Raw genomic sequence first — 15,895 nt, 5'->3', positions numbered from 1 at the left:
TCCAAACGCGGTCTCCTTTGAGTCGAAAGTCGGTATTCCTACCACTATAATACAATAATAAGTACTAAAATTTAATTCGAAACGATGAAAACGAAGATCAAAGAAATGTTTGTAAAGCTGTGGTCTTTTGGCGTAAGAATGTACAGTCCGTCAAAAAAGTCTGCATAATTTAAAATAGTAAACCTTCCAAGTATAAAAAATTCTACAATCATTAAACAAATTATCAGTTAATATTTACAGAAATAATAATACGAAATATCTATTACGTGAAATGAAATATAATCAACGACAATAATGGTGTCTTTAAATTATTATCATAAGTGAACCAATTATTCGTTATAAATTATACAGGGTGTTCGACCACCCCTGGGAAAAAGTTTAATGAGGGATTCTAGAGGCCAATATAAGACGAAAATCAAGAACACCAATTTGTTGATGGAGGCTTCGTTAAAAAGTTATTAACAATTAAATTCAAAAATTTCAAATCGTTCTGGAAAAATTATTTTCGGTTACGGGGGTTAATTACAATCATTTTTTGTGGATAGATATACCCCCGAAATCCTAACCATTTTCGAAAAAAAAATTCATTACTGAAAATATAATGTCTGACCATAACTGTCTGTTACCCTGAAAATTGAAAAGTTTCAAATCATTCTAGAAAAATTATTTTTGGTTGCGGGGGGCAATTACAATCATTTTTGGTGAACAGACATACCCCCGAAATCCTACCCATTTTCTAGAAAAAAATTCGAGAAGGTGTAAAATTTTTCGACGGAAGAAAAAAAATTTCAAATCGTTTTGGAAAAATTATTTTCGGTTACGAGGGTCAATTACAATCATTTTTGGTGAACAGACGTACCCCCAAAATCCTACCCATTTTCTAGAAAAAAATTCAATACGGTCAGAACTTTAAACGTTAATAACTATTTAACGAAGCCTCCATCAACAAATTAGTATTCTTGATTTTCGTCTTATTTTGGTCTCTACAATCCCCCATTAAAATTTCCCCCAGTGTTGTCCAAACACCCTGTACATTAATAAGAATGTACAGTCCGTCACGAAAGTCTACATAATTTAAAATAGTAAACTTTCCAAGTATAAAAAATTCTACAATCATGAAACAAATCATCAGTTAATATTCACAGAAATAATAAGAAATATTTATTACGTGAAATGAAATATAATCAACGACAATAATGGTGTCTTAATTGTTATCATTGGTGAACCGATTACTCGTTATAAAATTTATACAAAAGTTAAGATGTTATCTGTGTAGAAACTCACAAGTCGGTGGTATAGCAGACAGAAAGCTTCTACAAATTATTCCCACTATTATGTTAATACTTGTTGAGCTACCGCGATGAATATAAACAGTTTCCGTAACGGAACACGCGCTCGGTTTACTTTGACTTCCCACGCCACGAACGACACGTATGTAGACTTATGGGACCGACTGTACGCATTGAGTGAATTCGGAAACGCTCGACGACAAGAGCGATTTCGCTTTACTTCGAACTGTACGCATAAATGGCTTTTATTCCTCTCGCAATTAAACCGGAAGCTTTTCGAATGTTTGACGAGCAAAATTAATTACGGACAAGTGCGCTAAGCCCGAGCTCAAAGCTGCTCCTCATACTGAGGCTATAGCATGGTAGTAAACATACGAAAACAATTACCGAGTTGTCGACCTGAGCATTAAACAATATTCCGACCGGGATGCCATTGTTCGAGAAATAAACAAGGGTTCGAATTATACGGGACCGGTTGAATGAATTTCTTTGCTTACGAAGATCGTGCAAGATCGCAAGTCTCGATTTAAAAAAATAAAAAAAAACATTCTGAGCAAGTCCATTGCACCGTTGACCAGGGCTGCTTAAATTATGGTAATAGAAAACAATATTTTTTAATTTGTTTTTCCCCCAATATGTGTTAGGATTGAATGGTCGAAATTGTAAACAAGATTATTGTATGGGAAACAGTTTCTTAATTCGTTTAGAATTAAATACAGAATTCCAAAATTTACAATAGAAAAATCAATCTATAATTCTATATCCTTCATTTTCACTTCCTCGAAAATTCGACATTTTTGGTACCAGAAATTTTAATTTTTAAAAAACTAAAGTAGCACTTAAAATGCAAAAATTGCAGGGATATTTGAAGCAAGATACGAATTGTTATTGATTTATAAATACAGGGTGTTCGACCACCCCTTTTAAAAGAATAAAAAAAGACATTCTGAGAAAGTCCATTGCACCGTTGACCAGGGCTGCTTAAATTATGGTAATGGAAAACAATATTTTTTAATTTGTTTTTCCCCAATATGTGTTACAATTGAAAGGTCGAAATTCTAAACAAGATTATTGTATGGGAAACAGTTTCTTAATTCGTTTAGAAATAAATACAGAATTCCAAAATTTACAAAAGAAAAATCGATCTATAATTCTATATTCTTCCTTTTCACTTCCTCGAAAATTCGACATTTTTAGTACCAGAAATTTTAATTTTTAAAAAACTACAGCAGCACTTAATATGCAAAAATTTCAAGGATATTTGAAGCAAGATACGAATTGTTATCGATTCATAAATACAGGGTGTTCGACCACCCCTTTTAAAAAAATATAAAGAACATTCTGAGCAAGTCCATTGCACCGTTGACCAGGGCTGGTTAAATTATGGTAATGGAAAACAATATTTTTTAATTTGTTTTTCCCCAATATGTGTTACGATTGAAAGGTCGAAATTCTAAACAAGATTATTGTATGGGAAACAGTTTCTTAATTCGTTTAGAAATAAATACAGAATTCCAAAATTTACAATAGAAAAATCAATCTATAATTCTATATCCTTCATTTTCACTTCCTCGAAAATTCGACATTTTTAGTACCAGAAATTTTAATTTTTAAAAAATTACAGCATGCACTTAAAATGCAAAAATTGCAGGGATATTTGAAGCAAGATACGAATTGTTATCGATTTATAAATACAGGGTGTTCGACCATCCCTTTTAAAAAAATAAAAAAAACATTCTGAGCAAGTCCATTGCACCGTTGACCACAGCTGCTTAAATTATAGTAATGGAAAACAATATTTTTTAATTTGTTTTTCCCCAATATGTGTTACGATTGAAAGGTCGAAATTCTAAACAAGATTATTGTATGGGAAAGAATTTCTTAATTCGTTTAGAAATAAATACAGAATTCCAAAATTTACAATAGAAAAATCAATCTATAATTCTATATCCTTCCTTTTCACTTCCTCGAAAATTCGACATTTTTGGTACCAGAAATTTTAATTTTTAAAAAACTACAGTAGCACTTAAAATGCAAAAATTGCAGGGATATTTGAAGCAAGATACGAATTATTATCGATTTATAAATACATGGTGTTCGATCACCCCTTTTAAAAAAATAAAAAAAACATTCTGAGCAAGTTCATTGCACCGTTGACCAGGGCTGCTTAAATTATGGTAATGGAAAACAATATTTTTTAATTTGTTTTTCCCCAATATGTGTTACATTTGAAAGGTCGAAATTCTAAAGATTATTGTATGGGAAACGATGTCTTAATTTGTTTAGAAATAATTACAGAATTCAGTGAAAGTTGTTCCATATCGTTCCTTTCAAATCTGTGTTATATTTTTAATAAATTCGTAAGTAGAAAATATTTTATAATGGAAGTTTTTGAGGACAGGGACAATACTCTATGTAAATCAGTGAAAATTCATTTAATTTGATAATATAAATTCGTACTGGTGACATTTAAATATTTCTAAAATGCTGAGTTCTTAATTTTAGTGTATAAATATATATCTTGCTTTAGTTGATTCGATTGTTAAGAATAATATTAAAAGAGATTATTTTAGTATAATAAATCTGCTCGAGACTGACCAAATTACATGATTAAAATTGACAATTTTAAATTCTATTTAATTCAACAAAAAATGGAACATATTCACAACATGCATAATTTTGGAGTGACTGTTTAAAAGCTTGTTAAAAATAAAGTTTTCCGATAGAAAAAATAAAACAGTTTTATAATCGTTGTTTCAATAATTCTGTTCTAATTTTGACTAATTTGCAGAGCAATTTTTAACGTATAAAAGTAAAGAAAAAATTGTCTCTTCAAAATACAAATAAATAATAAAAGGAAAAATCTGGAGTTAATTACCAAAGAATATTTTGGTTCAAAGAAATTTGACTGGCTCCAGTCCTTTTTTAAAAAATATTCGTAACTCTCGATTTTGAAGATTAATTATAAATATTATTTCTACGATAAAATAAGTTCGAATAAAGAATAAATTTAACGAAGAGTGTGAATCGAGAACAAATCTAGTTCGAGTTCTTTTTAATGTTACAACACTCAGGGTTCGCGTTTCTTACGAGACGTTGCTGCAATTTATCGAGACGATTGTAAACTCTATTTCTAACGTCGAAATGGAACTAACTAGCTACATCCTCGACGATCATCTCCAGGGATAGTGCACGTAAGTGGGAACATGACGGGGTTCAATAGATTTGAATTTAGGCTTTCTGTGCAGTCTCTGATGCGTGGCATAGGTCCCGCGAGGATATGTTTCCTTCAACGGTTAGATATGCAAAGGAAAATCGCATTAAATATTCTAATTAAGGGGAACCAGTTTCTGCTAATCCTGGAACCGTTATGTCAAACGCGGTTATGATATTTCGGATATAACAAATTCCGGATATTAATCATTCAGGCCTCGTAACTGGGCTAAGCTACAAATATGTTCCAAATGGAAACAGAAAAACTCGTACAGGTATACTTTATATGTATAGTTTAGTGACCTCTATTTTCTTATGCATTAACTCTCTTCACAGAGTCAGTTGGAGCATTTGAGAAGAGTTTCCTTTTTAGCGAAACTTGATTTGTTCGATAATAAACCCAGTTTTTCTCGAAACCATATTTTCCAAATTGGCTGACACAATATCTCAAGTTTTATTCGATTGATTCGCTTGAAATTTATCATGGATCTTCAGGGCACGTGCCTTTATAGCTGGAACTAGGGATATTAAGATTTGATGTGTTATTCTATTTTTTTTTTCAATTTCAAAGAGGACAGAAATGAAGAAAATTTGACACTTCGACTTTAAGTAAAGTGTTGTCAATTTTTTTTAATCGAGATTTTGGATTGAAGCAATAAAACAAATTGAACAATTTTTACGTCTCTACGATAAAATCGGAACTAGGAATATTCAGATCTGATATTATATTGTTTTGTTTTCTTCAAAGGCAAAGAAAAATTAATACTTCCACTTTAAAGTGTTGTCAATTTTTAAAAAATCGAGATATCGAATTGAAGTAGCAGTTTCTCCGTCTGTAAATACAATTTTTAAGTCTCTACGATGAAACTGGAACTGGGAATGTTAAGATCTGACGCGTTACTCTATTTCTTCCCCAATTTCAAACATGAAAAATAAGAAGAATATTTGATACTTCGACTTTAAAGTATTGTTAGATTGTTTTAATCCAAATATTATTTATTTATTACAAATACAATTTTCAAGTCTCTACGATAAAACTGAAACTGGTAATATTAAAATCTGCCATGTTACTCTATTTCTTCCCCAATTTCAAACACGAAAAATAGCAAGAAAATTTGATACTTCGACTTTAAAGAGTTGTCAATTTTTTAAAAATCGAGATATCAAATTGATGTAGCAGTTTCTCCGTCTGTAAATACAATTTTTAAGTCTCTACGATGAAACTGGAACTGGGAATGTTAAGATCTGTCGTGTTACACTATTTCTTCCCCAATTTCAAACACGAAAAATAAGAAGAATATGTGATACTTCGACTTTAAAGTATTGTTAGTTTGTTTTAATCCAAATATTATTTATTTATTACAAATACAATTTTCAAGTCTCTACGATAAAACTGAAACTGGTAATATTAAAATCTGCCATGTTACTCTATTTCTTCCCCAATTTCAAACACGAAAAATAGCAAGAAAATTTGATACTTCGACTTTAAAGAGTTGTCAATTTTTTAAAAATCGAGATATCGAATTGAAGTAGCAATTTCTCCGTCTGTAAATACAATTTTTAAGTCTCTACGATGAAACTGGAACTGGGAATGTTAAGATCTGACGTGTTACTCTATTTCTTTCCCAATTTCAAACACGAAAAATAATTACTTACTCACTTGATATACTTGAAACTTCGACTTTAAAGAGCTGTCAATTTTTTTAAAATTGAAATATCGAGTTGATGTAGCAGTTTCTCCATCTTCAAATACAATTTGTAAGCCTCTACGATAAAACTGGAACTGGGAATGTTAAGATCTGACGTGTTACTCTATTTCTTCCCCACTTTCAAAGACGAGAAATAAGAAGAATATTTGATACTTCGACTTTAAAGATCTGTCAATTTTGTTTAAATTAAGATATCGAATTGATGTAGCAGTTTCTCCATCTGCAAATGCAATTTGTAACTCTCTACGACAAAACTGGAACTGAGAATGCGGAGATCTAACGTGTTACTCTATTTCTTTCCCAATTTTAAAGGCGAAAAATAAGAAGAAAACTTTATACTTCGACTTTAAAGTATTGTTAAGTTTGTTTTAATTCAAATATTGAGTTACTATAGCAATTTCACCGTCTACAAATACAATTTTCAAGTCTCTACGATAAACCTGAAACTGGTAATATTAAGATCTGACATGTTACTCTATTTCTTCCCCAATTTCAAACACGAAAAATAAGAAGAATATTTGATACTTCGACATTAAAGTATCAATTTTTTTAAAATCAAGATATCGCTAATTGATGTAGTAGTTTCTCCGTCTGCAAATGGAATTTGTAAGTCTCTACGATAAAACTGGAACTGGGAATGTTAAGATCTAATGTGTTACTCTATTTCTTCCCCAATTTCAAACACGAAAAAGAAGAAGAAAACTTTATACTTCGACTTTAAAGTATTGTTAAGTTTGTTTTAATTCAAATATTGAGTTACTATAGCAATTTCACCGTCTACAAATACAATTTTCAAGTCTCTACGATAAACCTGAAACTGGTAATATTAAGATCTGACATGTTACTCTATTTCTTCCCCAATTTCAAACACGAAAAATAAGAAGAATATTTGATACTTCGACATTAAAGTATCAATTTTTTTAAAATCAAGATATCGCTAATTGATGTAGTAGTTTCTCCGTCTGCAAATGGAATTTGTAAGTCTCACGATAAAACTGGAACTGGGAATGTTAAGATCTAATGTGTTACTCTATTTCTTCCCCAATTTCAAAGGCGAAAAATAAGAAGAAAACTTTATACTTCGACTTTAAAGTATTGTTAAGTTTGTTTTAATTCAAATATTGAGTTACTATAGCAATTTCACCGTCTACAAATACAATTTTCAAGTCTCTACGATAAACCTGAAACTGGTAATATTAAGATCTGACATGTTACTCTATTTCTTCCTCAACTTCAAAGACGAGAAATAAGAAGAAAACTTGATACTTCGACTTTAAAGTGTTGTCAATTTTGTTTAAATTAAGATATCGAATTGATGTAGCAGATCCTCCGTCCCCAAATGCAATTTTTAAGTCTCAACGATGAAACGTCGATTTAACGAAGTCGTAGAAGTCGAAGAACGCCTGGGAATCTATCTCAGAATAAAATGGAGATTCCGGGTCCCGAACGGACGAGGTAAACGATTCATCGTTCGATTTGCAACGCGATATCCGAGTTTTGCATCGTTGCCACGACCAATCACTCATTCGGCTAGTACAATATGTAATATATCTGACAATGTAAACTGATAGCAGGGATAATGAAGATTGATCGGTCCGCGCAACGCGAGGCGTAGATGCAATACTCGAATGCAGTATATTCGGGACATTGATAAATCGCCTTTGCTCTAATTAACCTTCAGTTTTCGTTAATGAAAATATTAACGCAAGCGATAATGTAAACTGATAACCGACCAGTACGCAGAAACATCGACCGATGTACCAACGAGTGCGTTATAATTGAATTATTTTAACGAACGATCCTCGTACCGTTAATGTACAACAAAATTTCGCGACGTGTCTTGTCGCAACACTCGCGACCCAATTCGTACGCCAGTTTACAACGAACTGCGCTCTGTTTACGTACATCTTCGAGCTGTTTCGCGCAACGTTGACTCCCAACGTTGGCGATTCGACCCTTTAGAACGACGCCATTCTACAGAAATATTCGAATAATTTCGGTGTGAAACTCGTCGTCGAGAATTGGCAAAAATTTACGGCGATGACGAGTTGGATTTATTGGATACGTTGTATTCAATTCTACGAGGGAGTTACTAAACGTCTGCGGCACTAAAACTCCTTATTTTGGAAATTTCGACTACTGACGAATTTTAAAACACAATTTTTCTGCAAGGTGAATAAAGAGAAAATTGTATTATTTATTTTGCTTAAAGTATTCATTTTTAAGCAGAAATGTTAAAGGAAATAAATTTGAATAGGATTCGAGAATTTTAATTTACAAAAAGAGATATTAAGACAAATTTTTGAAACACAATTTTTCTACAAGGTGAATAATGAGAAAATTGTATTATTTATTTAGCTTAAAGAATTCATTTTCAAGCAGAAATGTTAAAAGAAATAAATTTGAATAGGATTGGTGAATTTTAATTTACAAAAAGAGGTATTGAGACAAATTTTAAAACACAATTTTTCTACAAGGTGAATAAAGAGTTTATTGTATTATTTATTTAGCTTAAAGAATTCATTTTCAAGCAGAAATGTTAAAGGAAATAAATTTGAATAGGATTCGTGAATTTTAATTTATAAAAAGAGATATTAGGACAAATTTTAAAACACAATTTTTCTGCAAGGTGAATAATGAGAAAATTGTATTATTTATTTTGCTTAAAGAATTCATTCTCAAGCTGAAATGTTAGAGGAAATAAATTTGAATAGGATTCGTGAATTTTAATTTACAAAAAGAGATATTAAGACAAATTTTAAATCACAATTTTTCTACAAGGTGAATAAAGAGTTTATTGTAATATTTATTTAGCTTAAAGAATTCATTTTCAAGCAGAAATGTTAAAGGAAATAAATTTGAATAGGATTCGTGAATTTTAATTTATAAAAAGAGATATTAAGACAAATTTTTGAAACACAATTTTTCTACAAGGTGAATAAAGAGTTTATTGTAATATTTATTTAGCTTAAAGAATTCATTTTCAAGTTGAAATGTTAAAGGAAATAAATTTGAATAGGATTCGTGAATTTTAATTTACAAAAAGAGATATTAAGACAAATTTTAAATCACAATTTTTCTACAAGGTGAATAAAGAGTTTATTGTAATATTTATTTAGCTTAAAGAATTCATTTTCAAGCAGAAATGTTAAAGGAAATAAATTTGAATAGGATTCGTGAATTTTAATTTACAAAAAGAGATATTAAGACAAATTTTAAATCACAATTTTTCTACAAGGTGAATAAAGAGTTTATTGTAATATTTATTTAGCTTAAAGAATTCATTTTCAAGCAGAAATGTTAAAGGAAATAAATTTGAATAGGATTCGTGAATTTTAATTTATAAAAAGAGATATTAAGACAAATTTTTGAAACACAATTTTTCTACAAGGTGAATAAAGAGTTTATTGTAATATTTATTTAGCTTAAAGAATTCATTTTCAAGTTGAAATGTTAAAGGAAATAAATTTGAATAGGATTCGTGAATTTTAATTTACAAAAAGAGATATTAAGACAAATTTTAAATCACAATTTTTCTACAAGGTGAATAAAGAGTTTATTGTAATATTTATTTAGCTTAAAGAATTCATTTTCAAGCAGAAATGTTAAAGGAAATAAATTTGAATAGGATTCGAGAATTTTAATTTACAAAAAGAGATATTAAGACAAATTTTTGAAATACAATTTTTCTACAAGGTGAATAATGAGAAAATTGTATTATTTATTTAGCTTAAAGAATTCATTTTCAAGCAGAAATGTTAAAGGAAATAAATTTGAATAGGATTGGTGAATTTTAATTTACAAAAAGAGGTATTGAGACAAATTTTAAAACACAATTTTTCTACAAGGTGAATGAAGAGTTTATTGTGTTATTCATTTTGCTTAAAAAATTCATTTTCAAGCTGAAATGTTAAAGGAAATAAATTTGAATAGGATTCGTGAATTTTAATTTACAAAAAGAGATATTAAGACAAATTTTAAAACACAATTTTTCTACAAGATGAATAAAGAGTTTATTGTAATATTTATTTAACTTAAAGAATTCATTTTCAAGTTGAAATGTTAAAGGAAATAAATTTGAATAGGATTCGTGAATTTTAATTTACAAAAAGAGATATTAAGACAAATTTTAATTGTTTAAAATGAAAGTTTTGGCCTCGAAAAAAATTGTACAATTTCGGTTGAGCAATCGATGTGTGAAAAAAAAAATTGTATACGTCGAATAGAGTTTTAAATTGTTTTTGAACATTTTCCTAACGTTCGTGTTTCGAAATGACCGCGAAGGGTTAATTAGGCGACGTAATTATTGCATCGTTAATGAAACTCGAGGTTTATGCGTAACGAGACAAGGAAGAAGACGGATTAGGGTAAACTTGCCTGAGCTTCTCTTGGCTTTCGTGGGCTGAGGGTTTGTTAAATTAATTTGTATATAAACAGTACAAATCAAAATACCGTTTGTTACTTTGACAGAAATTTAAAATAAATTTTAAACGAGACAAAGTACGATTTTTCTAAATCTCGATGAATTTAATGATACTTTATTAATACCTGACGAGAATTCTAAACAAATCTAAACAATTTCGGAATTTTAAAATTGTTCAGAAATATAAAAAAAGGTGCAGAGCCTTAAAATAATAATCATTTTGAAATTTTGACAATTATGGAGATAAAACTACGGTCGAGGAATGTTCAAATTGATTCAGAAAATATTTATCACGTGTTAAGATAAATTTGAAACGATGTTGGTTAATTCTTGTGGCATGAAAAATCTTTTTGTTTACTTGAAATCGATTGAGACGTTTTATAACGAACGTATAAAAACTTTTGGTTGATGCTTGGGTTTGGAAAAAGTTATGTTGCTTTAGATTAATGCAAGAAAATAATTTTTCAAACAACTTCTTGATGGAGGCTTCGTTAAAAAGTTATTAACAATTAAATTCAAAAATTTCAAATCGTTCTGGAAAAATTATTTTCGGTTACGGGGATCAATTACAATCATTTTTGGTGAATAGACATACCCCCAAAATCCTACTCACTTTCTAGACAAAAATTCGAGAAAATTTGAAATTTTTCGACGAAAGTAAAATATTTCAAATCGTTCTGAAAAAAATATTGTTAGCTGTGGGCGTCAATTACAATCATTTTTGGTCAATAGACATACCCCCGAAATCCTACTCACTTTTGAGAAAAAAATTCATTACCGAAAATTTCATGTCTGACCATAGCATAGCGTTGATATCTTTCACTGAAATTTCATGTGAATCTTTAAAACGTCATAACTTCTAAACGGATTGGACGATTTTAATGTTTAAAAAAGCAAACTACGCGTATTTTGGTGGAGAATATGTACGAATCACAAAAATATTCGAAAAGTGGGTCCTTGACCCCGTAAAGTGAGAAAAACCCCGTAAAAATGGTCCAATTTTCAAACAGCCATAACTCCTACAATAGTGAATATATTTCAATGAAACTTTTTTCTGAAGTAGAGCTCATGAGTATCTACAAAAAAGTATTAGACAACTTTTCTGTAGGGCGTCAAACAAAATTACTAAAAATGAAAAAGGAATTTTTAAGAAAAATCGACAGGGGTAGGTGCCTAAATTTTTCGACGAAAAAAAAAATTTCAAATCGTTCTAAAAAAAAATATTTTTAGTTGCAGAAGTCAATTACAATCATTTTTGATGAATAGACATACCCCCGAAATCCTACGCACTTTCGAGAAAAAAATTCATTACCGAAAATCTGATGTGAGGCCAGAAATGCTTCCCCGAAATTACATGTGAATCTTTAAAATGTCATAACTTTTGAACGGATTGGACGATTTTAATGTTTCAAAATGCAAACAACTCGTATTTTGATATAGAATACGTAGCAATTCTAAGAGTATTCGAAAATCTGTTCCTTAACACCGTGAAGTGAGAGAACCCCAATAAAAATGGTCTAATCTTCAGACGTCTATAACTTCTGCAATAGTGAACGTATCGTAATGAAATTTAGTATGAAAGTAGAGGTCATGGATATCTACAAAAAAGTACTAAACAAAATTTCCGTAGGGCGTCAAACAAATTTATTAAAAATGAAAAACGCATATTAAGAAAAATCGACGAGGGGTAGGTGCCTAAATTTTTCGACGAAAAAAAAAATTTCAAATCGTTCTAAAAAAAATATTTTTGGCTGTAGGGGTCAATTACAATCATTTTTGGTGAAGAATCATACCCCCGAAATCTTGCGCATTTTCGAGAAAAAAATTCATTACGAACGGAACTTTAAATGTTAATAACTTTTTAACGGAGCCTCCATCAACAAATTGGTACTCTTGATTTTCGTCTTATTTTGACCTCTAGAATCCCCCATTAAAATTTTTCCCCGAGATGGCCGGACACCCTGTATATGTATATGTATATAATTGAATTTTGTTTTTATAACGAATGTATAAAAGTGTTTGGTTAATGCTTGTTTTTGAAAGAATCATACTGCTTTAGATTGATTCAAGTATATACTTCCTTTCTCTTTCCATTTTCTTTTTTTTTAAATAGTATCGTACAACACTTCTACGACTTAAAATTGTCGCCTAGCAGTTAAATCAAATATTATTTTTTTTTTTAAAAAAGACACGCAGAATCTTCTAAATGGAAAGTTTCGTCGGTTTGTTTGTCGTTGTCATCGACGAGTCAACAGCAATGACGATTTCATAAAGCAATTCCGCTCGTCCATTCTAATCTTCTCTCGAGAACTTCCTCTTTTCTGTGGAGGGCCACTCGGGATTTCCCGCGTGCGTTCTTTTTCCGCGATTTTTATTATCCAGACGAAACTGGCTTTTCAGAGTTGCTCCTTACGCGAGGCAAGGATTCGAGACGGAACCGCAACGCGGAAACATTTCCGCGCTCGAGTGTCGCCCGAAGCAAAGACCACTGTTAGAATTTTGCTCCGTGTACGCTGACTTTCGCTATTTCTTTTAGTTAGAAAACCCATACAAGAGACGCGTTGATAAACAAAATAATTATCATTTAAAATCGTTGCAGCTCGAGAAAACATTGAACGATTGCACGTATTATTCAAAGAAATGATAAATCTAAACAGAGTGAATAAGAAAAGAGACACGTGCAAAAAAAAAATTAGATGTAAATATCGACTGTTGTGACCCCTGGGAAAAATTTTAATGGGAGATTCTAGAGACCAAAATAAGACGAAAATGAAGAATACCAATTTGTTGTTTGAGGCTTCGTTAAGAAGTTATTAACGTTTAATGAACTACTATCACGCGCAGATTGCCGTTCTACAGGCGGAACTTTAAACGTTAATAACTTTTTAACGAAGTCTCCATCAAAAAATTGGTATTCTTGATTTTCGTCTTATTTTGGCCTCTAGAATCCCCCATTAATATTTTTCCCAGGGGTGGAACAAAGATATCGTGTGCACACGCTTTAGTGACGCGAGAGCCATCAGTTTTTTAAAAGATACTAATAACATAATCTAAAATAAGAATATGTAAATTATTAGTAATAAGATACGACTTTAAATAAAAAGATAAAAAGAAGGTTTTGCAAAATTATATTAAAAAATGTATGTTAAAATAAAATATCGAGGTTTGGAATAGGAATAAAAGTATTTTCTTTGAATTTATTTCGAGGCTTCGCCCAATAAATTTCATAATCCTCTTCAAGATAGAATTAAATATTCGAAATTGTTTGGAATGAGATTTCTGATCAATGACAATTGTGAACCCATAAAAACTGTTAATGTCATATACATATAAAATAAAATAATTATTATAGGCATGTATTCTATACTTTTACTTTGTATAGTTTAAAGATTACTTATATACAAGAAAATGCTTTACAAGAAAATCTTATATACAAGATAATTTAAAATTTCATTCCCATCACTTTCCTTGAGTTAATTTGAAAACGTTTCAACCATTAAGTTTTATGGTTGTCTTTGGCAACGAAAAGGCTTGATTCTATTATGGCGTCACTTCCCATGCTCGCCACCAGAGGGATCGCGCTCTCACAAGCGCTCAACCGAGCCCTCTGGTGACGAGCATGGGAAGTGACGCCATACTATCAATCTTATCTAAAAAAAAGCCCATAAAATTGAACGATCGAAACGTTCGAAATAAATTCAAACTATTTGAAACTACATTTTGAAAGCGTCGAAATCGTAATAATTATGAATCTACAAAAACTGTTAAAGTCCTATAAAGTAAAATAATTACCATTCGTATTACACACCTACTATTAATTATGAAAAGAAACTTAAATATTGTTAAATTCTACTGAATCGTTCTACTATACATATTTTACAAACTCGACTTTTAAAAACAATTTATGAACTAGGTCTACTTTCACAAGACGAACAGTGTAAAAAATAAATTTGCAGAAAAAAGGATCGCGTAAAACAAAGGAATCGTGCAGAAGAAACCGTGTGCGTTTTTAGTAAGAAAAATAAACCGTGCAAAAATAAATAAAACGTGTTAAAAGAACCGTGTAAAAAGCAACCAAAACGCGCTCAACCGTGAATTTTCCATCATTATTCGCGCCAGTTTTCCACCATCGCAAAAATTCTTTGGATTCGCCATTAAAAACAGAACTTAACGCGCTGATAAATTTTCTAAGACCCGCGTAAACTGTTCTCCAGCGACGGAAAATATGGAAATCCGTTAGCATCAGTGCCTGTATTTGAAACAAGTGCCCCGACAATATTTCACAAAACGAATGCCCCAGACGTTTCGAACTTCTGTGGAGCGATGATACATTTTTAAAGCACCATCAGAAAAAGGGTGAAACGGTGTTCTTTTGGAGAAGGAGCTGAAGCTGGCAATAAAGAGCAGTCCCACAGGACTTTTGTCTAAAGGCGTTTCTTTCCTTTATGAAGACGTGCATCCTCGTACTGCAACTCTTGACACCATTCGAAAACCAAGATTTGAAATCTTATTCCTGACTAGCATGCGTTTGGACCATTAACAGGAAAATGAAAAAAAAAATAAAATACGAATGGAAATTACAAAAGAAAAATCGATCTATAATTCTATATCCTTCATTTTCACTTCCTCAAAAATTCGACATTTTTAGTACCAGCAATTTTAATTTTTAAAAAATTACAGCATGCACTTAATATGCAAAAATTGCAGGTATATTTGAAGCAAGATATGAATTATTATCGATTTATAAATACAGGGTGTTCGGACACTCCTAGGAAAAATTTTAATGTGGGATTTTAGAGGTCAAAATGAGACGAAAATCAAGAATACCAATTTGTTGATGAAGGCTTCGTTAAAAAGTTATTAACAATTAAATTAAAAAATTTCAAATCAGTCTGGAAAAATTATTTTCGGTTGCGGGGGTCAATTACAATCATTTTTGGCGAATATACATACCACCGAAATCTTATCCACTTTCGAGAAAAAAAATCGTGTAGGTGCTGAAATTTTTCAGCGAAAAAAAAATTTTTCAAATCATTCTAAAAAAAATTGTATTTAGTTACAGGGACCAATTAGAAGCATTTTTGGTGAACAGACATACCCCCGAAATCCTACTCACTTTCGAGACAAAAATTCGAGTAGGTACTGAAATTTTTAGACGAAATTAAAAAATTTCAAATCATACTAAAAAAATTATATTTAGTTACAGGGGTGAATTACAAGTATTTTTGGTTATTACACATACCTTCGAAATCCTACGCATT

At 30.8% G+C, this 15,895-nt stretch overlaps 1 protein-coding gene across 1 annotated transcript in view; it reads right to left on the bottom strand.

The window, feature by feature from the left end:
- The window catches only part of Hs3st-a (Heparan sulfate 3-O sulfotransferase-A), a 344,809-nt gene that overhangs the window by 192,487 nt on the left and 136,427 nt on the right, over positions 1-15,895 (bottom strand). The window lies entirely within an intron of this gene.

Source organism: Colletes latitarsis, chromosome 8 (genome assembly GCF_051014445.1).
Source record: "Colletes latitarsis isolate SP2378_abdomen chromosome 8, iyColLati1, whole genome shotgun sequence".
Taxonomy (NCBI): domain Eukaryota; kingdom Metazoa; phylum Arthropoda; class Insecta; order Hymenoptera; family Colletidae; genus Colletes; species Colletes latitarsis.
The sequence above is the reverse complement of the archived record's forward strand: the minus strand, read 5'-3'. Positions and strand labels throughout refer to the sequence as shown.